We start from the raw sequence: 27,143 nt of genomic DNA, 5'->3' as shown, positions 1-27,143 counted from the left end.
CTGCACTATTAGAAATATTATTTGAAAATAAAAAAATTTATTTTCAAGAATAAAGTTTATTTGTACAAAAAGTTAAAACAATTATAAATGAATCAGAAAAACTTTCTCAAAAATTAAATGCATAACTAAAAAATGAACCATCATTTCAAAGAGGACCTCTAAACAACATAAAAAGAAAAAGAAAAAGAGAAGGGATGTTAATCTAAATATAAAATAAAAAAAAACATATAAAAGGAAAAAAAGAAGAAGAAGCAAAGGTCATTCGTTGTTGGGACTACTAAGTTAAGGAAATCCAATTGCCGCACTTAGTTAGGGCCCCCGCTCACTAACCTTTTTTTTTTGTTGCAAGATGTTTGCGGAAAAAAAAAGATGACAGTCTTTTACAGACTGTCACACGTGTGCGGCGTCGCGATGAGAACATCCACCCTTAAAATTTTTGTATTATCTTCTATTGATCTGGAAAATATTAGGAGACAAGGAATTCTTGTCTCTTATCAATGAAAAATTGGAATGGGAGTCGCCATCTAGTATTTTGGTCACTAGGAACCCTAACTGGTCTCAAAGATCGGGTACGGGGACTGGTTGCGTAAAGGGAAGGTATTAGCATCCAAAATATGCCCTACCTAAGGTAAGTTGCATTGTTTTATTGTCTGATAAATCTAAAGTCTTGTCGTGCTTTCTAGTTGTTGGTCTGTCTGTGATTTAAGAAAAGTTCGCCTCGGTAAGGAAATCCTTATCTTATTGGAAAACTAACCGTTCTAACCTCAATAAAAGAACTTAATATCCGGAATACATCTTACGTATAAGATCATAACCCTAGATATTAAAAGAAAACAAAAATAATTTTTTAAATTTTTTTGAAATATTGGCCTAGTTCTCATAACTTTAATAAACTGGTTATTAAAGCTCAACATGCATGCTAAAACTTTTTTTTTTTTATGAAGATACAATATGATTTTTTTTTTATTTTCTTAGAAAGACTTGGCCGTATGCATAAAAAAATATATATTTTATTTTTTTATTTTTTCAATGTCTTGACGAAAATTGAGTATTTTAATACCGTATTTGTATCTTTACAGTATAAAAATACAAACCGATGTTAATTAAAATGCAATAAAAAAATTGCGGAAAATCACAAAATTTTTGAAATAATTTTTTTGAATTTGTTTTTGGGCTGGATCCCGCAGGCCTGATACAGTGACCCGGATAAACAACCTAAAGCACGCGTGAAGAAATTCACTGCATAGTGTGCGAAAGTAATTAAATTACCTTCGCACAGTAACATGCATTTTATTTTTGCAGTGTTGGAGAATGGAAGAGAAACAGACCTGGTTTGGAAGAAAGGAAGCTGATGGTTGTGCTAACCTACTCCGCTGGCTTCGTGATTTTGGAGAAGGAAAATCCTATGGTGATGCTGGCCTCCTCTGCTGGTTCCCTGGTTCTGAAGAGAGTGAAGCCGGTGGTGATGGTGGCTTCCTCTGGTATTTCCTTCGTTCTGGAGACTGGTTTTGGAGAAAAGGAGGCCGATGGTTGTGCTGCTCTGCTGGGTTGTTCTCCTTTCTCTGCTTCCTTCTCTTTAGTTTCTTATGCTCTTCCTTACGTTCCCCATTGTTTTCTCTTCCTTGCGTTCCCCTCTCCCTCTGTTTTTTCTTTCCTCTCTCGTTGCTTTTCCTTCTCTGTTCTGCTCTCCCTCCTCTCTGTCTCGCCTCGTTCTCCTCTTTTATTTTCCCGTTTTCTTTATGTCCCTGCTCTCCCTTACTCTTCTTCTTTCTCGTTTCTGTTGTGCAGTGCTGGAGCGGCTCTGATGGAGAATGGTAGTGGCTGCTGGACGAATTAAGAAGATGATGAGCTGAAAATGGCGTTGGCAGTGCTGGTGCGGCTCTCTTCTTTCTGCCCCTTTTTTTTTTTTGTTCGTCTCCCTCTCTCAGTTTTCTTTCTTCTCTTCACTGTGCTCTCCCTTTGTCTCCTTCTTTTTCTCCCCCCGTTGTCTCGTTGCCCCCCTCCTTTCTTTTCTGTCCGTTCTCTCCTCCTCCTTTCATCGTCTTTCTCTAGCTTTTTATAAGCCAAAGAATGCCCTGCGGTGCAACGTTCGGCTTGGTAACGGCATGTAGAGGAATAGTAGCCATGAAACATTCCCCATAATTGAAGCAATCTGCTTTTTTTGTTGCTGAAATGGCTCCCCTGTCTGCTGAAACGGCTGTGAAGAAAGGTGATGAAATAGTGCCCTGAAACGGCGTCGTCTTCCTATCAAAATGGATATTTCTGATTTGGTCCTTGGATGTTCTTACAATTTTGTAATCAAGCCCTCCGGATAAAGTGTAATTGGATCCCTTGATTTTAGTGCCTTTTCCGGTTTGGTCCTTCATTTCAGATTGTTTCAATCAATTCCCTAATTGACCATCAAACTTCAATAATTATGCAATTAAACCCCTGATTTGAGCAAATTAATTTTTTAAAATTATAATTGAACCCCAGAACTTTAATTTCATCCAATAAAAAATCTAAATTGACTTAAAAATTAATTTTTCTTATAATCCAACCCTCCATAAATTCAATTAAACCTTAGATAAAATTTAATTGAGTCCATAAACATCTGATTTTGGATTTTTCTTCCTCAACTTGAATTTTCTTCGTCAACAAGGCTCTCATTAGTAAAACATATAACGTCAAATTTCAATTCTTATATTTCTAAACCTCCTCAACCAACTCTAACCTTTCTTCGGCATTCCAGCATCCTTTTCTTACTTCTATTATTTTTTTGATTTCTTCTGAATATATATATATATATATATTCTCATTTTTTGTGTGGGAACCCAAAAATAGGTAACAACACAGACCATATATTTTTTTCTCTTACAAAAAAGTTGTGCATGCATGCAAATTTATACATAAAGAAATTTAAACTGTAAATTAAAAAGTTCATACATACATGTAATCAAATAAATTGATAACTATGTGAATTAATAATAATAAAAATATATTAACAATAACTAAAAATAAAATTTTAAAAAAATCAAATGTGTTAATAAACGGAACATTTACCTAGTTATATTTTTGAATTTATTTATTAAAATTAATTTTTTTATTCAATCAAATGATATTAAAAAAAACACATACGTATTAAATTAATTAAATAAAATAAAAATAGAAAACTTATTATGCAAGGTTGCTATATATATTATGATATCTGAAAATATTTTTTTTATACAAAAAGATTAAAAAAAATTATCAATGAATCATAATAAGTTTTTTAAAAATTAAATATGAACAACACCATAAAAAATAATATCTATCCAAAAATAAATAAATAAATAATAATAATTACAGATGAGGAATATTAGTTGAAACATAAATTTAAAAAATATTTTAAAAAAATATATAAAAAGGAAGAATTAATTATTACCTTTTCGATATAGATGAAATCTCAACTTTATTGAGAATATGCATCCATCTTTGTACCTTCTCCTCATTTTCCCTGAAATTTTCTTCATTCTTATCAAAGATAATTGTGTAACTCTATGTTTGATCATCTATCTTTGATTGTTCGACATTATAAGAAACTGGAAACACAATGTCCAATCTCATCTCATTCATGAATTTGAAAATCTTGACAAGTTCATCAAAGCACCAAGGTAAGGAAGCACATTCTCTTGCAAATATAATAATTGACAACCCTGATTCTTCAATGGCCTCAAAGAGTCTGGATCTAATTGCCATTACTTTCTCTGGTTCCTTCTTGACTAGGTGATAACATTACTAGTGTCTGTGGCTCTGATGCTAGGGAAAACACTAGCCATCCAATGATGGTAAGATGAAGAAAAACCTAAAGAAGCTTTACATGAAGAAGCTGTTTCTAAACTTGTAACAATAAAATGGGCTGATGGTTGTGATGATAACAAACAAACACCACAATTCTTCACCTTTACTCGTCGCTCGTAGGAATGAAATGACAACTCAATGTTGCTAAAGGATCCATGCTTCCATTCTTTAAGCTCTTTAAGGTAATCAAAAGATAGATAGAATAGCCAAACATGATCTGACAGAACTTGGATAGAGTTACAACAAATACTAATCAGCGAACGATAATTCTCTCTTCCATTGGCTTTGAAATGACAAGAAAGAGAAGGACTTTCACCATTTGCACTGAATGCAACACACGCAACAAACCCCATGCTCCAACTAGGCACTTGCACACTAATTGAAGATCCCTTACTTTGATGGTTAAACCAGCCTGGAATTTCATTTCCTGGAACTGCGATACCAAATCCAGGTCTTGGATTAGACAAACCCTGTACCATGAAGAACCAAAATGTTAGATAGATAGAGGGAGAGGGGGAGAGATACAAAGAGGTTGAGTATGATTAAGAGAAGACCTTGAGGTATCTTTCAAGCATCGTCAACCCCATGCTGTCTTGGCCATTATGCTCGTACAATTCCTGGCAGTTAAGACATGAACTCTGATCTTTTGGAACTGCTTAGCTTTATCGGATCTGGAATTTCTTTTAGGCGTATACAACCATTCAAATTTAATGTTTGAACTTTTGATGGAACCTCAGGTAATGATTCAAGCATCCTGCAATCCTTCAAGACAAGCGTTTCAAGTCCAGAAAGCTTATTTATGCTTTCAGGCAGGCTAACAAAGTTATTCTAGCTCAGATCTAAAGACTTCAAGGAAGATAAGCAGCCAATATCTTCAGGAAGTGCCCCTTCTCTTAGATTGCAAACACATAAATCCAATACTTCTAAAGAACACAGACCCAACAAAGAAGGCAACCTGTGATCCGTGGGATTCATAACTATTCTTTTGCATCCATCAAAAGATAATACTTTAAGATTCTTTAAAAGAAAAATGGATGCTGGCGGTTGTCTTATTGAAGTTCCACTTACATCAAACTCCTCCAAACTTTCAACTTTCCCCAAATTCTCTGGTATATATTTAAGTTTAAAGCAGCCAGACAGATCAAGTTTTTTAAGGGATTTCAAACAACCTATGCTACTTAGAATGCTTTCAAGGTTCTTGCAGCTGTTCATGCTCAATATACCTAAGCCAATCAAATGATGCATCGATGAAGATAGTTTTGTAATACCAGTCCCATCCAATCGAAGCACCATCAAACAGTTCATGTTTCCTACTATATCTGGAAACTTCTCAAGTTTTGAGCAGCCATAAAAAATGCAAACTTTAAGTGATCCCATTTCTAGATTGTTTGGGAGAATCCTAATGCTTTTGCAGTTCACAATATTCATATATTGAAGCTTCTTGTGATATGCAAGTGATCGATGGACCTCAAACAAACTAGTACAACCTTCAAGAATCAGGTTCTTGAGATTCGGAATTCCAGTAAAATCTAGAGTCTTGATCAAGTTTAATGAGTTGCTGAGATTGATGATTTTCAAATTAACTGCACTTTGCAATCAGTCAGGGGAAAAGAAATATGGATACTACTATCATACATATATAGGAAAACGATAAAAAAAAATACAAAGGCTTTTAAATTAGTTGATCTCACCTTATACCATAATTGCTCAAAACTACTATTAGCCATGTGAAGTTCAACTAGCTGATCCACCTGCAAACCAACTGGCACTGATTTTGAAGGGTAAGAATGCCATTCAAGAAATTATAACTTATTGGAAAGATCTTCAGGTCCTTCAGACAGCTGCACGTTGTTGATTTTGAGCAATCTTAGTTTGATCATTTTAGAGAAGGCTTCCATGTTCCATTGTGAATCTTTTTTTTTTAGGCATGTCTAGGAAAATGACTTCTATTTTTTCTTTTCCCTGTCAACCAAAAGGGGAATAGAAGTAAAAAACAAATACAAAGTAGAGATGGAGCGTAAATTAAAATAAACTTGATCCCGATAGACATTTATGAGTGATTTCTCAATAAGAACTTGTGTTCCAATATGTGCATGGAATCCACAGCTGTCAAGTATCCTTATTATTCGATCTCTTTTAAATCCCTTAAGGAAACAAGCAATGTCTAAAAATATTTTCTTCTCTAATTCATGGAGGCCATCAAAACTAATGCGAAGCACATCAATAATTTCACGGTCAGGAATATCATTTAGTCTATTAATCGCACTTCCCCATTCAAGGATACTTCTTCCATGCATAAACTAACCTATAACTTCAAGAGCCAGTGGAAGGCCATTAGCATAACCCACAACTTGCTTGGATAGTTCCACGAAATCTTCAGTAGGCTGGTCATTTTTGAAAGCTTTCTGGCTAAACAACATAAGAGCATCATCATCATTCAATTTCTCAGCCTCATAAATTCTAGCAACACCATTTCTAGTCAACATTTGTCCATCTCTGCTTGTTATGATAATTCTGCTCCCTGGACCAAACCATTTACTCTTTGCAGCCAGGGATTCTAGTTGTTTATGGTCATCTACATTATCAAGAACAACAAGAATCTTTTTATGTTGTAGCCTTCCCTTTATCATTTCAATACCTCTAGATGAATCACATATATTAGCACGTTCCATTAAGATTTCAGAAAGAAGTTGTTCCTGCAAACGACGTGGTCCATCTTTCTCAGCAAAAACTTCTCTAACATTTGCTAAGAAGTAGCTGCCTTTAAATTGACAACGAAAGCTATCATATACTACCCTTGCAACAGTCGTCTTACCTATGCCACCCATTCCACAAATCCCTATGAAGATTGCTTCGCCAACTTCTTCACCTATAAAACCATTTAATATCTCTAGACGAGAATCTATTCCCACTAATTTTTTGCTAACTGGCATAGTGACACTTAGTTTGTAGGATATGTATTCAACAATTATATTAATTGATTCCGATTATTTCCTGCATAGGAGGGTGCAAAACATTAATCATGCAGTGTGCATAAATCAAATCAGATAGTGATAATAGGAAACTAAATATGTAGCTTGAAAATGTATGGCTGTTAGTAGAAAATTAATACATCAATCTTTGAGAAAGATAGGGTTCTGACAATAGATAGCTTCAATAACAAAGAGAAAAGGAAAGAATAAACTGAAAAAGGAACTAAGATTGTATTAATGCTAAGAATGGTCCGTACAATATTTATCTTATTGCCAATAGAATCACACAGTTACTAAAGAAGCATGCATACAAGAACAAAAACTCTCCATTAAGTTTGGTTTTGACAGACCAAAAGGAAAATGGAGTTCTATCATATTTTTTGCCGACCACTAAGTTATTTTTATAATTATTTTTAACAAAAATTTCAATTATCTTGCATAGTAAACTTTTAAAAAACAACTTTAAATTTATTAATTTCCGAGTTTTTTCCCATATGCTACCCAAAAAACATTTCTTAGACTAACATAGTTTAAGTGGATGCCCAAATCCAATCCACGCACCTTGAGATGCACAAATATCACATATGTTAATATTCTTCTTTTTTTGCGAATTAATGGATGAAATAATCGTAATAATAAAACTAAAGTTAACTAAATATAAAAATTCAGAAACCAGATGAATAAATGGGCCAATAAAAAAGAAAGGTGGATTTTTTTGACATGTAAGACCTGCATGTCTCAAGTTGCGTAAGTGAGATCTTTACGGGTCTATTTGCGATCGTGATAGGAATTGTAATTCAAAGTGTTTTTCACTTAGAAATGCATCAAAATAATAATTTTTATTTTATTTTTAAAAAATTATTTCTGATATCAGCACATCAAAATGATTTGAAAATATTAAAAAAAATAATTTAAAAAAATTCAAAATTTAAAAAAACACAGCAAACCACGTTCCCAAACGGACTCTACAACTCGTGAAACAATGTTAGTTTGGAAAGTTTTATTACCCACCTACACTAGTTTGAAATTGTTTTTGCATTAATTTTATATTTTTTTTTTAACAAAAAGGCACCTATCAAAATTTAATTCCAAATTAAAAAGAAAAACATAAAAATAAAAATATTCACAATATATATATATATATATATATATATATATATATATATATATCTTTTATTTATAAATAGTTGGAATTTTTTAATTAATTCATGATGGAAAATATTTTTATTTTATTTTGAAAAGTTAAAACCAATATATTCAAAAACTTTAGTCAATTTTTTTATTTCTTATGATGAATATGTTGTCATTTCTTCACAAATTTTATTTTTTTTAAGCTAACTTTTTATTTGTTCATGCTAGATTTGTTTTTCAACTTTTTTTAAAAAAATTTCATTTTTCTATCCGATATTTTTTTTATTTTCAAAATATAAAGAAAAAGCAAAGAAAACAAAGGAATTTTATGTAAATATTAGAATGCTTGATCACATAAGATCAATGTTTCATAAGAATTAAATTCTAAAAATCTTGCATATGAAAAAATATACATTTACTACCAAGTGTTTCATCATCGAATCCTTAATTTTATCATTCATTGAATATTATTTACCATTTTTTGATTAACAAAACTCAAAGAACACTAAAGAATTTGCTAATTGATTTGCGATAAAGAATATATAATAAATTGAAAAATAAATTTTCTACTGTGAACAAAACATTAAAAAAAGATTAAAAAAAAAACAAACAAAAGGATTTTCATTGGTAAATAAATGAAAAATTAGCAAGAAATTTGAGATTTTTTCTTTAATTGCCTGCCTCAACTGTAATGTGGCTGATATTAATCTCCGAGGCCGAACGGTCCACAAATACTCACAAAGGAGGAAGAGAACCAACCATCAGCGACATCACCCTCTTCGCGACCTTTATTTTCATTGGATCAAAAGTATAAATTTTGATGGATTAGCACACAGCACATCAAGCAGTTGGTTGGAAAGGATTGTCAAGGTGTAATCATGAATACGTTTCTCTCACATTGGTGGATGTCGTTGCAAGAGCCAATATATATATATATAATGAATAGTTGGAAGTATCTCCTAATAATTAAAAAAAATTTGAAATTTTTAAATATGCACCTCGAGTTAGTTATGCAAAGTCACGTCGTCCTTGTAGTATTATTTTTTATGAAAAGTTACTTTTATTATATATTTAATTCTAATTTTTTTATTGCTGTTAATTATACTATTTTTTAATTTTTTTTTTCTTTTGATTAAAAAATAAATATTTTAACGTTGGTTCCCAAAAATTGAACACACGTTGATTTTATTGTTTAAATTTAATATCAATTCTAAGAAAATATATGATAATAAAAATATGCATAAAAGAGAACTTTGGTATCAGCACTAAAATAAGAGATTTATATATATATATAAAAAGAATAAATTAAAAAAAGATTTTATTTACAAACCCATGCCTAGAATAAAAAAAAAAATTCAAATTCCCACTTTCATAACCCATGAGCTTATTCTTCCATTCAACTAAATCCTTTACCACAGTTTTTACTGGAAGCTATGTTTTTTTTTTTTTTTTTTCCCACTCATCCCTCGCATGGCTATATGACCAAGTTGGTTAATATATATATTAATCTAATTAATGACAAGCCCAAGCATTTATTCCCTTAGCAAACATATAATCAATATAAATTTATGCATTCAAATCATCATAATATCAATAACTCACCTTCACATAATACCAATTCTACTCAATCGAAGAAGAAACATTAAAAGCAACACAATGGATTATCATGGAGAGTTTTCTTACCCTTAGAAAATATAAAGAACCAAAAGCCAAAACAAATTGAGTCAAGTTCTCCTCCACCCTTTCCCTCTTTTCTATTCTTGTTGACACTAATCGATAGAATTATATATAAGGCAACCCCATCGAGTAGGTGGAGCTAAAAGAAAGATAGAATACAAGAGGAACTTGAAAAGAAAAAGAACTAAGTAACGATGGACCTAATTAGTTAGTCCAGTTCATGATACATTTAGAATTTCTAAAAAGATTCGAGCCTGTATAGTTGAAATTTCTAATTGAAGACTTCAACCAAAAGGCCAAACGGTAAAAGGTGAGATAAAATCCGAAGCCTTAGACTCGAGAATTAGATGGTTGTGTGCTATTCAAATTGACCAGTACAGACCTTTACAAAGAAAGGTAATGGCACGATGCTGAAAATTTCCACTGATCAAGCCGGACCATTCAACCTGAACGACCGAACCAGTTCAAGAATCTACCCCAGAGAAACCATGTTATAGGATAGAGATGGAAAAGATGATTTATTGTCTCAATTTCCTTGCAGTAGAAAGGGCAAAGAGCTTCCTTATATTAATGATCCTCCTCTCAGCTATAAAACATTTTGTACTAAGGCTGCCATTTAGAAGGAGCCATATGCACACATCACTTTTGGAGGGGCATACCCTTTCCAAAGCAGAACAGGGAAGGAGTGATTTTCTGTAGCCGAGAGACTATCAAAGAAGAGGCATCTTGAGTGAACTAAGTACACGTCGGAGGTGTGGAATTTCCATTTCTTGTGGTTTTCACCATCAGAGAAGACGAGACCATGTTGCACCTCTACAATCAAGCTCTCCCGTATGCAGATCTCACAGGGTCGGAGGGGTCTTCTCCAAGTTAGGTTGAGCAAAGTATCTGTTGAATTATATATATCTGCAAGGCTGGTTGTTTGATGCAGGGAGAGGTTATAAAGTCTGGAGAATAAGAGCTAGAGAGTGGTTACAGAGCCTAGCCAGCAGTAAGTCCAAAACTAGATGTTCCTCCTGTCACCCACCGTGAACCTGACATTGGGATGTAGAGGAGTGGCTATGCTTTGATTCGAGGAGATTGACGAAACCATGCCATGCTAAGTTGGAGATAAAGAACCTGCAAACACAGAAAGAGCAGTTGTAAAATGAGGCTGGTATTTTCGAAGTATGAAGTCTTGCCAAATTTTTGTTGTGGAGGGATCCCATCCCGAGAACGCTATAGGATTTACTCTTGATTACCTCGTGCCAAGCCACCTTAAAAATGCCATGAGAGTTTGAGGATCCCTTCCAAAGAAAAGAGCGGATTATAGAGAAGATGACTTTAGTAATTCCCTTTGGTATAGCAAAACCAGGCACGTAGTACAAAGAAAGCGAGCTTAAGACTGATTTAATTAGACATATCCTCCCGGCCATACTTAGAAATTTCCCTTTCCATGTGCTTTGCTTTGCTTTGATTATGGACAACACTAGTTTCCAAGTTGAGAGTCTGCTGGGATTGGCTCCAAGAGGTCTAAGGTATCTGACCAGGAAAGTATCACTATGACATAAAACTGTGTTTGCCAGGCTTGAGGTGAGTCATTGTCCAAGTTGATTGCTATTAATGAGCTTTTATAGAAATTAACTTTCAGACAAAAAATTATCTAAAACCAATGAAGAGTCATCTTTGCATGCAGAAGAGAGGGATAATCATTTGGTAGGAAAATCAGAGAGTCATCAACATATTGCAAATAAGTTATGTAATGTCTTGGAGAAGTTTTCAAGCCTTTGAATTAACCTAAAGCTGATGCCTTATTGAATAAAACTGTCAACCCCTGAACTGCCATGCCAAAAAAAAAGAGAGAAAGAGGATCCCCTTGCCTGAGGCCTCTCTCCAGACTAAATTCTCTACTAGGGAAACCCCGAAACTTCACACTTTCCTCTAAGCTCAATTCTTCATTCTCTAAAAGCACACTTTAACTCTTAAACTCCTTGATACATCAAACCATCTCTTTAATTACTTAACACTTTTCCTATCACACACACTCTTTTTTTTCAAGCAATTTTCATAAAAAAATAACAAAAGCCCTCTCTTTTCTTTCTTTTCTTCTCTCGGGCCGGCTGCACACTCCCTCTCTTTTTGTTTTGTGCTGCTGGCAGCTTATAAGGATGGCTGTTTTGGGCAAGTTTTCAATTTGGTTCTTAAAATAATTTCTAGACACTCATTTGTGCTATTTATTCTTTTGTCTATAAAAGAAAATCTTGTCAAACTCCAAAAAATTTAAAACTTTAACCTAAGTTAAAAAAAATATATTTTAGAAGACTCCACAAAAAATTTCAACTTAATCTGATGATCAAATTGAAAGTTACGTGCTAAAATGTAAAACTAGTCAGTTTGTGATTTTTTATCAAAAATCTAATTTTCATATTTTATTTCTATACAAATCATATCAATTAGTTTACTCAATTCTCGAGACAATTTTCTTATCTCAAATATATTTATTTTTTATTTCTTTTACAAACTTATTACTGTTCCTCAATAATGTTATCGAATTTTTTTTGTTTTTACTAGGGTTTACACCATCAATTAAGTCACAATCATCTACTTAATTACCAACCAATTTTGAAGAAAGCGAAGCAACAACTGCATCCAAAAATCAAGCACACATCCAATAGAAACAATCTACTCAATCAACTTTCAAACTAGTCGAATATCATGTAGATGACAACACATTCAAATATGTAGAAGATGACCTTTAAAACCGAAGATAATGTACAAAGCCGCATGATTTAAATTTCAAAATGTATTCCATGTACAGATCATAGATGTCACAAACTAATCTATAAATAATAATACTTCATGCATCCAAAAGACATCAAAGCAATTTCCAAAAACGTTGAAACTCTTTTATGCTATTAGAGCAAAACTGGTCTTATCTTCTTCCAATGTCTTCCTTCAATTCTACAACCTCTGCTCCCGTCCACAGTCCTCTACCATTGGTCAATTCATAACAGAAGACAATGACTCTTACCAAGTTAGTATGCATTGTCATGACCAAATTTTTGGCCCTTTTATTTTAATTATTTTATTTACTGAAAAAATGCTAAAAAAATAATGAAAAAACAAGTACAAATAAAATAAATGAAGAATTAATTAAAATTTGGATTAAGGGCAACATGATTGATAAGTTGTGAAACTTAATTAAGTTCGAAAATTGATTTAATTAATCCAATCAAGGGTTTAATTGGAAAATTGATAAGTTTTGAGACTTAATTGAGCTTGGAATTAATTTAATTAATCCAATTAAGGGTTTAATTGGAGAATTGATAAGTTTTGAGACTTAATTGAGCTTGAAATTAATTTAATTAATCCAATTAAGGGTTTAATTGGAGAATTGATAAGTTTTTGGACTTAATTAAGCTTGAAATTAATTTAATTAATCCAATCAGGGACTTAATCGAAGAAATATCAAAGTTTGGGGTTTAATTGGGGTCCAAATTGCGAAATTAAAATCCAAGGACCAACTTGAAAATGGCGCAGACATGTAAGGATTCAATTATATTTTAACCAGGGGGGTTGATTGCACAATTAGAAGAAATACAAGGACCAAAATCGCAGCCAACAAAACGGGGTCGTTTTGCAACGACTGTTCACCGTTTACTCTGCAACGGCTCTGCCTTTAATGGCTTTGACGTTTCGTCCGGTGGCAGCCAACGCAGAGGTTTCTTCATTGAAGGCGTCGGTTACGGAGCATTTAGGAGGCCAGCCGTTACCACCACCGAGGCTGCCGCTGTCTCTATAAAAGCAGTGCAAAGAAGACCTCGCGGAGGAGGATAAAAGCAGCGAAGACAGGGGAGAGACAGAGCGGGACAGAGGAGAAAAACCCAGCAAAAAAAAAAACCGAGAGAAAGAAAATACACAGCCAAAAACAAAACAGAGAAAACGCAAGCATAGAAACCCAGAAAACCCAACATTAACATCACAATCTCCTCAATTCCCCCTGCAAATCAGAAAAGAAATGCTTACCTCAGGTAGGGTGCGCTAGGAGTGCTAATACCTTCCTTAGTCTCAACCAGTCCCGTACCATAGGATCTCTCTTGACCAGTTAGGGTTCCTAGTGACCATAATACTAGGTGGCGACTCCTTAAATAAAACATATTTTTCTAAAAGAACAAGAAGCCAGTAATCTGTTCTTTTTTTCATAATCTAAGATTTTATTTTTTGGGTCACCGCGATGTCGGGTGCGACATGCATCATAAACAGCAGCAGAGAACCTGGTTGTGACTAGCAGATGATGCCGAGACATTAATTATTCAATTGACAAGTTTTAAAGATGGGTGACCAGAACGAGCATGTCTTTGGGAAAGTGATACAAGTTCACTAGGGAGAGCAGAAGGACGATTGGTGATTTTGGAAAGTCCAAAAAAAACCGAATAAAAAAAAAAAAAACTCTAGAATTATTACTAATTTCCTAGGAAACCACATGCCTAATTAAATAAAACTAAAAAGCCCTAAAGAAAATTAACAATTAAACAACCATTACAATTAAAATAATTTAGCTGGGATTTGTGCCCTACGTCACACCGTCTCGGAGAAATTAGGCTGTGGACCGAGATCAATTTCCATGAAATCCATTTCACCTTTTTTGCAAAGCTTGTAAAGGGCATAAAACCCCTGCACATTTGCCCGTCCCCTGAGTTCTTCTTCACTCAAAGTATACTCCTGCATCTTCCAATCAGTTCGCTCTCCTAGCTCTTGGTGCACGACCTCTATAGAAAACCAAGCTCTTTTTAACTCCAACTTTTCGAGAATTGTACACAATACTGCGATCTCTCCCTGTAGCTTTCCACCACCCCTGTCCGGTTGCCCTATTTGACCTTGCTCCCGTGTGATAACTCCTCAGGATGCCACTTGTAAACATCAACATCGCGAATAATATCAAGCTCAAAACGTTTCTCACATATCTTCCTCTTCAATTAGTAAAGCACAAGCTCCACATCAGTCGGGGTAAACCTAATTTCTAAGATTGATTAATACAAACTAGTAGCTTTGTGGAGTAGGCAAGTTGCCGAACCACGTAAATTTGATTATGTTTGGTCACTGGAAACTCTCAACAACTGGTATCAGAGCTTGTTCTTGAAAAAGAGGGTGATTGATCCAAACTCAAAAATCAATGTTCTCCAAACGTGTTTTTGAACATACCATCGTATAGAGAACAACCGGACGAATCCACTAGTGAAAACCCGGAGAAGAACCGACGTCCTGCATGCCCGCACGCACCAACACGCGGGTCGGGCTGACCCGACACGACAGCACATCCGTACAGTCAACGTCCACGTCACCCCTGCCACGTCATCTTGCCACGTCATCCCCCTGAGTTTTGTTCTGGTGTGTCGCAGACGCTAATATTCTAACACGTGGCTACATCATCACCGTTGAGGGGTTTTGATCCGGTGTGACGCAGGATCTGATCATCTGACACGTGGCTTAATCATGACCGCTACTGAGTTTTGATCTAGTGTGACGCAGGTCATAATCTGCTGACACGTGGCTTAATCTGTACCACTACTGAGTTTTGATCCGGTGCGACGTAGGCGGTACTTTGTCTGACACGCGGCTGCATCTGCAGCGTTCATTGACCAAAAACTTTGATTGCTAAAATCTAAGCCATCCGAAGTCCGATTTGGGTGATCTCAGTGTCATTTCCAACATTTTTGGCCTTTCTGGACACATCTGTAAGGTCAGATTTGACAAATTCGAATCGGAGAAATATTAAAAATGGCAGATGAAATAAAGGCTGCTGGAATTGAAAAATTTGATGGGACAGATTTTCGATACTGAAAAATGAAAATTGAAGATTATCTATATGGGAAGAAACTTCATCTTCCCTTGTTGGGGAGCAAACCAAAAAATATGCAAGAAGAAGATTGGCTACTTCTTGATAGACAAGTTCTGGGCATTGTCCGGCTATCCTTATCAAGAAGAGTTGCTCACAATGTTACTAAAGAAAGATCCACTGCAAGATTGATGGAAGCTTTGTCTGGGATGTATGAGAAGCCATCAGCAAATAATAAAGTGCACCTGATGAAAAAGTTGTTCAACTTGAAGATGGTCAAAAACACTTCTGTGACACAACACCTCAACAACTTTAATACCATCACAAATCAATTATCATCTGTTGAGATTGAGTTTGATGATGAGATTCGTGCACTCATCTTGCTCGCTTCACTTCCAAGCAGTTGGGAAGGCATGAGGACAGCCGTGAGCAATTCAGCTGGAAAATCCAAACTGAAGTATGATGACATTCGAGACTTGATTTTGGCTGAAGAAGTGCGAAGGAAAGACTCAGGTGAAAGTTCAAGCTCAGGATCAGCTCTCAACATCAACACTCGAGGGAGGAGACAAGATAGAGGCTTATCCAGAGGTATATCAAAATCAAGATACAGAAGTAAAAGCAAGTTTGGATCCAGAAAGCAGGTTGAATGTTGGAATTGTGGCAAACCTGGTCATTTCATGAGGAGTTGCACAAAACCGAAAAAACCTGAAGCTGACTCTGCAAACGCTACCACAGATGAGGTACATGATGCTTTGATTCTTGCTGTACAAAGTCCAATTGATGATTGGATTCTTGATTCTGGTGCTTCATTTCACTGTACACCTCACCATGACATGATGCTAAACTATGTTGCTGGAGATTATGGTGTGGTCTATCTAGCCGATGGACAACCAATGGCTGTTGTGGGTATAGGAGATGTGCAAATCAAGACAATGAATGGATCTACATGGAACTTGCAGAATGTAAGGCATGTTCCTGGATTAATGAAGAAGTTGATCTCTATTGGACAACTTGACGATAGTGGTCATGAAATACGTTTTGCTGGAGGTATGTGGAAAGTATCAAAGGGTGCAATGGTTTTAGCTCGTGGAAAGAAAACCGACACCCTGTATATGACCATAATATTTGCAGACATCATTGCCTCAACTGAAGCAGAAAATCAAGCACAGCTATGGCATTGTAGACTTGGCAATATGAGTCAAAAGGGGATGAAGATACTTCAGTCGAAGGGAAAGCTGCCAGAGTTAAAAAATGTCGATCTAGACATTTGTGAAAGTTGTGTTCTTGGAAAACAGAAGAAGGTCAGTTTCTTGAAGGTTGGCAGGACCTTAAGACCAAGAAAGCTAGAACTGGTACACACAGATTTATGGGGACCGTCTCCAGTAGCATCTCTTGGAGGTTCTCGGTATTATGTGACTTTCATTGATGACTTCAGCAGGAAGGTATGGGTCTACTTTCTAAAAAAGTAAATCTTATGTGTTTGAAACATTCAAGAAATGGAAGGCTATGGTTGAGACTGAATCAGGTCTAAAATTGAAATGCTTGAGATCTGATAATGGAGGAGAATACATTGATGGAGGTTTCAAGGAGTACTGTGTTGTCAATGGTATCAGAATGGAAAAGACCATTCCAGGCACAACGCTACAGAATGGCGTTGCTGAACGGATGAATAGGACCATCAATGAATGAGCTAGAAGCATGAGGTTGCATTCAGGGTTACCTCAAACATTCTGGGCTGACGCAGTTCATACCGCAGTTTACTTGATCAACCGTGGACCATCAGTTCCTTTGGAATTCAGACTGCCCGAGGAAGTATGGAGAGGAAAAGAGGTACAACTCTCTCATTTGAAGGTCTTTGGGTGTGTTTCCTATGTTCACATAGATTCTGATGCTCGCAACAAGTTAGATGCCAAATCAAAGAAATGTTTCTTCATTGGATATGGAGATGAAGAATTTGGATTTCGGTTCTGGGATAATTAGAATAGAAAGATTATCAGAAGCAGGAATGTGATCTTCAATGAGAAAGTTATGTACAAAGACAGATCAAGTGTAGAAACCGAGATGGTTGATTCAGATACAAGTCCACAAAGATCTGAATTCATAAGATTAGAAGGGCTTCCCGATGTTACTAAGCAGAACAACAATCAAGAGTCTTTACAAGAAGATTCAAGCACAAATGTGCCCACTACTACACAAGAAGATGCAGAGCAAATTGAACCAGCTGTTCGCAGGTCTTCGAGGATGATAAAGCCCCCGCAACAGTTCACACTTTTATTGAATTATATTTTGCTGACAGATAGTGGTGAACCGCTAACTTATGAAGAATCCTTACAAGATGGAAACTCAAGCAAGTGGGAGTTAGCCATGAAGGATGAGATGAGTTCGTTGTTGAAGAACAAGACTTGGGAGCTAACAGCATTACCTGAAGGAAATAAGGAAATAAGTGGGTTTACAGAGTGAAGACTGAGCATGACGGAAGCAAACGATTCAAGGCAAGACTTGTTGTAAAAGGGTTTCAACAAAAGAAAGGGATTGACTACTCTGAGATATTTTCTCCAGTTGTGAAGCTTACAACAATCAGAGTTGTTCTAGGGATAGTAGCTGCAGAAATTTACATATTGAACAATTAGATATAAAAACAGCATTCCTTCATGGTGACTTGGAGGAAGACATTTACATGCAACAACCAGAGGGGTTTGCAATGCAAGGAAAGGAGAATCAAGTCTGCAAGCTACAGAAAAGCCTATACGGTTTGAAGCAAGCTCCAAGACAGTGGTACAAGAAGTTCGACAACTTCATGTGCAGTTCGGGGTACACAAGATGCCAAGCTGATCATTGTTGCTATGTCAAACATTTTGACAACTCCTACATCATTCTACTATTATATGTGGATGATATGTTGATTGTAGGATCCAGCATTGAGGAGATTGATAAACTGAAACATCAGTTGTCAAAACAGTTTGAAATGAAGGATCTAAGGGCTGCTAAACAAATACTTGGCATGAGAATCATCAAAGATAAAGACAAAGGCATACTAAAGCTTTCACAAACAGAGTATGCCAAGAAGGTTCTCAGCAGGTTTAGTATGGATAATACTAAACCAGTAAGTACACCACTGGGGAATCATTTCAAGCTCAGCAAAGATCAGTCACCAAAAACTAAGCTAGAATGTGGATACATGGATAAGATTCCATACGCCTCAGCTATCGGCTCTTTGATGTATGTTATGGTCTATACCAGACCAGACATTGCCCATGCAGTGGGAGTTGTAAGCCGATATATGAGCAATCCTGGAAAGCAGCATTGGGAGGCGGTGAAATGGATCATGAGGTACTTAAAAGGTTCATCGGAAACTTGTCTCAGTTTCACAGCTGGTGGTTTGAAATTGGAAGGTTTTGTAGATGCTGATCTAGCAGGAGATGTTGATAGTAGAAAGAGTACTACAGGATATGTATACACTCTAGGAGGCACTGCCGTTTCCTGGAGTTCTACCTTGTAAAAGATCGTCGCTCTTTCAACAATAGAAGATGAATATGTTGCAGTCTCAGAATCTGCAAAAGAGATAGTATGGTTGCAGAGTTTCTTGAAAGAATTGGGCAAGTTGAATGGAAAAGGTACTTTGTATAGCGACAGTCAGAGTGCAATCTTCCTTGCAAAGAATCCAGCATTTCACTCCAGGACTAAGCATATTCAGATCAAATATCACTTCATCCGACAACTACTGGACGATGAACAACTAATGCTAGAAAAGGTATGTGGAAGCAAGAATCCATCTGACATGTTAACTAAAGGAGTTACACTTGATAAACTGAAGTTGTGCAAAACTTCAGTTGGTCTTCAAGGATAAAAGATAAGTTCATTGTTTGTCTCCAAGTGGGAGATTGTAAGCACTATGGAGACAAGAAATGCCCCACCTCTACTATGTGCTTAGTGGGAATACCTAACCTCCACTAAGCACAAAGTGGAGGCAACGGTGGCCATAACCCCTCACTCCCATTTTGTATATTTATGTGTTCTGTGAAGAGAAGAACCTAGTGATGAAGTTGCAGAGTGAAACACAGAGAGAAGAGAGAGTAGAGAAGAATAGAGAGAGCTTGAGAGAGTAGAGTTGAGTTGAGAGAGTTTTATCTCCTCCTCCTTTGTTTGTATTATTTCTAAGATTGATTAATACAAACCAGTAGCTTTGTGGAGTAGGCAAGTTGCCGAACCATGTAAATTTGATTGTGTTTGGTCACTGGAAACTCCCAACACACTAGACATTAATATGAATTCAAAACCTAGAATGTTTCCAACATGATGTATTATATTAAGTAGTGATTTGAGAGGAGCAAATCCCAAATAATATGCAATTTCTTTAGCTAGTGACGCAGTAGAAGAGCTAATCTTTCTTCACTATTTTTTTTTTTAATACAATCTAATGATAAGGATATACTCCAACCAGCCTTCAAGTACAGAACTAATTTCCTCTAGTATCATGTTTGAATAAGTCCTTCACATCAACTTCAGTACACTCACAATAATGACAATTAGAAATTAAAGTTTACTATTTGTGGACAAATAATGCACACAGTTGGAAATGGAGTGAGTATGAATCAGGATCCACATCCAGGTAAGGGTTTCAGTGGGGATCGAAGATAATTAGATTTTTTAACTTGCCATGCTACAAATGAAATTGGGAGAAATGTATTAAATCAGCTTAAGATAAAAGGGCAAGTGATTATGATGTAAAGTTTCAACAGCCTAAACACGTTCTCCACAGTGATGAGAAATGTGAGTGCGTTATTGTGAAAGAGTCATGCAGTCTACAGTACATAACATTAAAAAAAGTTGTGCTAACTTTTTTTAATGTTATGTGCCAAACCTACGATAGACGCTTGTAAGAAAACGAAAAAGAGACTTTAAGGTGTAATTACTAGAAAATTACATACACTAATCATTTTTTTTGTTTTTTTTTCCCGTAAGTTGATCATTATTCTTAAGAGTTATTCAACAAAATAGCACACGTGACAACATTTTTTTTTTTTTGCAAACTAGCATGCATGAAAAATAATTAAAAAAATAATACACTATTGGTTGTTGTCCTTCGGAGTAGCGCAGCTTGTTGAAATTTTAAATTTCAATAAGTTGCGCTACATTCTCAAAGATTGCGTTGCTTGGAGTAGCTCAGTAGCATAAACTTTGAAATTTTTTTAATTCAATTGTGCCAAATTTTGGCACAAATGAATATTAAATTGAGTCAAAAACCGGGTCTATAAACCATAATTTGAAGGCTTTCTAATCATAGATGATTACAATAAACCAATATATTTTAAAACCGAGTCTATTAAACTTTTTTAAATAATTTAAGCTTAATCTAGCAGTTAAATAAAAAATTATGTCTATTTTTATTAAATAAGCCGTTTGATGTGACCAGGCTTGTTATATATATCAAAACCTCTAGCATAAAAAATTTAAAGGTTTGAGCGCGCCACTCCTAGCACAACTTTTGAGATTTTAATTCTGTGAGGTTACGTTATGGTGAGTAGCGCAATGCTTTATTTTTTTTTATTTTTTTAAAAATCAATAGATTATGTGACTCAACCAATAGAATTGCCTATTTCTAGTAACACAACCAATTGAACTGGGGTAGATCCCTTTTGTTTTTCTTTTTTTTTGTGCTAACTTTGGAATTTTGTACTTCATAGTTCAATTTGTTTGCTTCCTATTCTTTGTATCAAGTACATTAACCATTGCTTTGTATGACTAGAGTGAGCTTAGTCTATTCAGGAATTCAATTTTAACAATAAGATGATTTTATTTGTGTTTTAAACGATACACAAGCAAAGCTATACTTGAAAGCTGAAGAAAAAGTACCTGAAACCTTGACATTCTTGTCCCCATCCCTGCATGGTAAACCTATACATGGAATGAATGTTATAAAGAGCATAGATCTAATACTGATTTTTTATATATATATATTTTTTAGAAGTAGAATATTGCATTAGAAGACGCCAATAGATGACGGGAACATAGAGATTCTGATTACAGGACACCTAAACAGAACTATGCAATGAAATGAACAACATACCAAGAAACGAGAATAACAAAAAGCAGCTACAATATACATATTTGAAGCCAAAAAATCAAAAAAGCAGCAAAAAGATGCAGATTTGGAGCCACACCAGGAAGAGCAGCCAAACAGACTTCTACCGACATCCAGATTAGAAGAAAAACAAAATCTTTCCATCTTGCATCTTCTTATCCGAAACAAAATACCAACCATGGACTCTTCATAGAACAACCTTTGACAACTTAAAAATAAGAGAACCAAGACACTAACATAGAGAAAACCGTAGGAGGCAAAAGGAAGCCCATCAACAGAAGCCCCTAGACTTGCAACATCAGAAACTGAGACCAAGAAGTTTCAAAAAAGACAAAGATCTGACCAGCTGGAATTGCTTCTGAATAGCTTGAAGATTCCTCTCCTTTCTAGAAATAGAGTAATATGGGAAACAATCCAGTTTCCTTTGCATCCTGAACCAGAATTTAAAGAAAAAAGAAAGGCCCAAATATCAAGCAGATTAGAGCCAAGCGACCCATTCAAAGTTTCTAAACACTCCCTGTTTTGCCATGTGATCTGCCATATGATTACTCTCACGAAGAGAATGAGTGAATGTGAGTGAACCAAAACATGAAGCTACTCTCTGAATAGAGGAGAAAAGATTATGATGCAGCCAAGGTCTATTATGAGGGTTATTCATCCAGCTAATGACATTGGTCGAGTCAGATTCAACAATAATGTGTTTATGATGCAGATGACAGTTAGAAGCTGATAATTCAATAGATTTGACAACCGCTTTTAGTTCAGCTTCATTAGAGTCTAAAATCCCAACTGGCGAGGAGAATATACCAAGAAGAATCCCATGATGATTTCGCAAGACTCCGCCTATACCTGAGGGGCCCGGCTTCCCAAGAGAGGAACCATCCACATTCCATTTGAAGCAATTAGTCATAGGGGAAGACCACATAACAACTACCCTATGATTTGAAGAATTAGTCCATCGAACCAGCCCTTCTGCTGACCTTATTAATTCTGAAGCGGAATAAGAGAAATCAGGCTCTATAGCCTTTATCCAAAAGCAGAGACGAGTAATAATAAGGATAAACAAAGTATCATAATTCGGGGTTGTTTGCTTGAATATCACATCATTACAAAGAAGCCAAAGAGACCATGTCACTGAAAAGAACAACATCAACCAAGCTTTTTTTTGAAATTTTCCATAAACCAAGGAATCCCACTGAGAGAAAAGAGCTGCCAAGTCCTTTGGGCAACACCACGCTAAGCCCCACCAATTGATAATTTTAGACCACACTATCCAATGTTTGTGACAATGCAGCAAGATATGATCCACCGATTCTTCCTCAACAAAGCAAATTAGACAAGCAGCAGCTGAGATGTCCAAAATTCCTTTTCTGACCAGCATACTACGAGTATTAATTTTTTTTAATGATAGCCATCCAGCAGAATATTTCAACTTTAGGAGGGAAGATTCCTCTCCAAATCCCAGAAAAGGAGAAGCTAGTGTCCATAGGGGGATTGGGACTTAGCAGCCCACAAAGAGATTTGACCGAGAATTTACCAGTGGAGTTGGCGTTCCAAAATAATCTATCCTCATCATCTTTATCCTGATGCACTTTCGAAAGAATGGCATTCAATTGGTCTAGTAGACCAAAGTTTCTACCTCGCAAGGGTCTAGTCCAGTTTAATAGCCAGAACCAAGCATGACCATCCCATATTCCCATCTTATCAAGGCTTGCTTCTTTATCATTGGATACCAGTAGATGTCCAGTCATCAAGCCAGAATTTAATCCTCTTACCGTTTCCAACTAGCATAACAGCTTGACGATTCACAATGTCTTGCAAACTGTAATCTGAAACACAACGATTAACAATACGAGACCAAGTTGTTCTGGTGCCTGCAATAGGATGTTTCAGAATAATTGTGGAGCATTTAGTGTTGTATATGCTGGTAATCACATCCTTCCACATGCTCGACTCCTTCGACCCAAACCTCCATAACCATTTGAACATCAGTGCTTTGTTTTTGTCCCTTAGAGATCCGATCCCAAGACCACCAGCATTTTTCGGCAGAGAAATAGTTGACCATCTAACATTGCATATTTTCTTGCCTTCCTCTTTTCCTGACCACAAGAAGGCTCTGAATTTCTTTTCAATGGAGGTTGCAATTGTCGCAGGTATAAGAAACAAAGAGAGAAAGTAAATTGACAAATTTCCTAAGACAGATTTGATTAAGCACAATCTACCCCCAATAGATAGAAGTCTGCCTTTCCATGAAGCCAGCCTAGCACTGATATTATGGAGAATAGGTTTCCACATCGAAGTTCTACAAGAGCTTGCACCAATGGGGAGGCCAAGATATTTGAATGGGAGGCGCTCCTGCTTACATCGAAGAACTTGAGCAGTGTAATTACATATATGATCATCTATACCCACACCAAAGATGCTGCTTTTGCAAAAGTTAACCTTCAGACCTGACATTAATTCAAAACATAAAAGGATGCGCTTGATATTCTGCATACTAAGTAAAGAGTCTGAGCTGAATATAAGAGTGTCATCTGCAAATTGAAGATGAGATAATGAAAAACCATCCTGGCCAATCTTAATACCCTCGATCAAACCCAAATCACAACCTCGCTGCAACATACAACTCAATCCCTGAACTGCAATATTGAAAAGAAAAGGTGAGAGGGGGTCTCCTTGCCGTAGACCTTTTTCCAAGTTAAATTCTGCCTTTGGAGATCCATTGACTAGCACAGACATCTTTGCTGTTGAAATGCATTGCATGATCCAACCTCGCCACTTGCTCCCGAAGCCCATAGCAACCATAACTTCATTGATGTATTCCCATAACACAGAATCAAAAGCTTTGTGAAAATCTAGTTTGAAGAGATATCCTTTGCCCTTTCTCTTCTTTAAGGAATGAATCGCCTCATTTGCTATCAAAACACTGTCTAGGATTTGCCTTCCTTTTATAAAAGCAGTTTGGTGATCACTGATGACTTCTGACATAACTTGCTTCATCCTAGTTGCCAGTAGCTTTGAAATGATCTTGTAAAGGCTTCCTACTAGACTGATAGGCCTAAAATCTTTCAACTTATTGGCACTTTGTATCTTTGGGATAAGAGTAACAAAGGAGCTATTGATGCCAGGCGGGAGAAGGTTTGTCCTGGAAAATTCATCCACCATTCGAGGTATAAAATGATTTTTTTTTTATATATCTTTTCAAACACGAGAACATATTTTTCTAGCTTTGTTGACATTAAGTTCATATCTTTCAGTATTCCCAGTTTCATTTACTTGAAGTGGTTGATAAGTCGAGGTATAAAATAAAAGTAATGATACCTTTCCGCTTATCTCGATCCAGATGGAATATCAACTTCACTGAGAATATTCATCCATCTTTGTACCTTCTCCTCATTTTCCCTGGAATTTTCTTCATTCTTATCAAAGAAAATTGTGTAACTCTTTGTTTGATCATCTATCTTTGATTGTTCAACATGATAAGAAACTGGAAACACAGTGTCCGATCTCATTTCATCAATGAATCCGACAATCTTGACAAGTTCGTCAAAGCACCAAGGTAAAGAACCACAATCTCTTGCAAATATAATAATTGATAGCCCTGATTCTTCAATGGCCTCTAGGAGTCTTGATTTAATTGCCATCACTTTCTCTAGTTCCTTGTCATCTGGAATCATGACTCCCAGGGCTAGAGTTGTATTTAAATGGGTGAAGTCATTGCTAGTGTTTGCGCCTCTGAAGCTAAGGAAAAAATCTTCCATCCATTAACGATAAGATGAAGACACCGATAAAGAAGCTTTATATGAAGCAGATGCTTCTTTGCTTGCAACAATAAAATGGGCAAAAGATTGAGATGATGGAGAATATAACAAACAGACACCACAATTCTTCATCTTTACTCCTGGCTGGGAAGAATGAAATGACAACTCAATGCTGCTAAAGGATCCATGCTGCCATTCTTTAAGCTCTTTAAGGTAATCATAAGATAGAAAGAATAGCCAAATATGATCGGACAGAACTTGGATAGAGTTATAACTAATACACATCGGCCAAGGATAATTCTCTCTTCCATTGGCTTTGAAATGACAAAAAAGAGAAGGACTTTCTCCATTTGCACTGAATGCAACACATGCAACAAACCCCATGCCCCAACTAAGCACTTGCACGCTAATTGAAGATGTAATGTTTTGATTTAAAGGGATAGGAAAAGGCTAGAAAGCCCTTGAAGGCTTAGATGTAGGAATAAATTAAATAAGGGTTATTATGGTAATTGAATAAAACTTGATAAATATAAATAAGAAGTAAAAAAAAGAAAAAGAAAAGAGGGATTTGATTTTGAGAGAGAGAGAATCGGCAGGAGAGAGTAAGGAGAAAGAAGAAGAAGAGAAAAGAGGGGAAAATAAGGGAAAAAGGAAAGGAGTTGGAGGAAATAAGTTTAAAGGTAAGATTTAAGTTGTTAAATGTAGAATTATGTGTTAATTAAGCTTTAATTTCAGTTTTGATAAATGTTAGGGTTATGAAGTTTGTGTTTTGGATTTAATTGATGAATTAAATTGAAGGTTAGGGGTTGATTGTTGTGGGTAATTGATTATTAAGTTGAATTTGAGAGATTGTAGATAAAAATGATGATTTTGAGTTATGGTTTTGTTTGAATGGTGAATTTGTGTTAGAAATCAGGGGATAACAGTAGGTGATTTGTTGAAATTCTGGGTTTGAGGTTGAAGATGATGAAAATTCAATTTGGTCCCTCAATTTGTGAAAATTACAGTTTAGTCTCCAAACTTTGGAAAATTACAAATTGGTCCCTGGAGCATATTCCGAGATTCTGAATAGAATAACATATGAATTATGGACAGAATTGCTGTATAGATAAGAGAATTTAACACTTTCAATTTAGTCCTCCAATTTGACAAAAAGTACGATTTGACCCTAAACAAATTTGGTAAAATTCCAGAATGATCCCTGGAGCATAATGATACATCCTGGACAGAATTTAGGATTAATTAAGGTCATAATTTCAGTATATTCATGGATTTATGATAAATTTCAGTTTGGTCCTCCAATTAGACAAAAATTACAATTTGGCCCTAAAAATATGATAAATTCTAGATTAGTCCCTAGATGTAATATTAGCTTTTTCAGATTAGTTTGATGAATAATTAAGGGTTACTTAGTGAATTATTACCAATTTTATTAGTTGTTTTATTATGGATTAGATTTCGGGAAAACCGTTAGATTTTGGGTTTTTGAGAACATAGATTAGTTAGTTCAAAAACATATAGGGCTACAGAATACACCCTTAGTTAAGTTTATTAAATAGGTTAAATGTTCTTTCGAGTTGTTTTTGAAAATGTCTCATTTGTATTCAGATAATCCTGATATTCTAACCGGCGGGACGTCAGTAGGAGTTTTCTTCGGTGTCTGCTTTTTGAGTTCTGTTTACTTTTGAGTCAGGTGAGTGGTTAATGTTCCATATGCATTGAGAAATATTATAAATATTTTGATTTGTTAATATGAATTGGATCATGCTTCTTGATAATATATTATATATTTGATTATTATCCTTGTTATGATAAAGCATGATCAAATTATTGAATCTGAATTCTTGATAGGAACCAACATATATTTTGAATTGACTTCTGAATTG

General features: G+C 35.6%; 1 pseudogene; it reads right to left on the bottom strand.

Annotated features, from left to right (window-relative positions):
* Window positions 1-3,343: 3,343 nt before the first annotated feature.
* On the bottom strand, window positions 3,344-25,257 carry LOC118053511 (disease resistance protein Roq1-like; annotated as a pseudogene).
* Window positions 25,258-27,143: the final 1,886 nt, after the last annotated feature.

The sequence above is a fragment of the Populus alba genome, chromosome 17 (assembly GCF_005239225.2).
Source record: "Populus alba chromosome 17, ASM523922v2, whole genome shotgun sequence".
Lineage (NCBI taxonomy): Eukaryota > Viridiplantae > Streptophyta > Magnoliopsida > Malpighiales > Salicaceae > Populus > Populus alba.
Note: the sequence above shows the minus strand (reverse complement) of the source record. Positions and strands in the feature narration are given on the sequence as shown.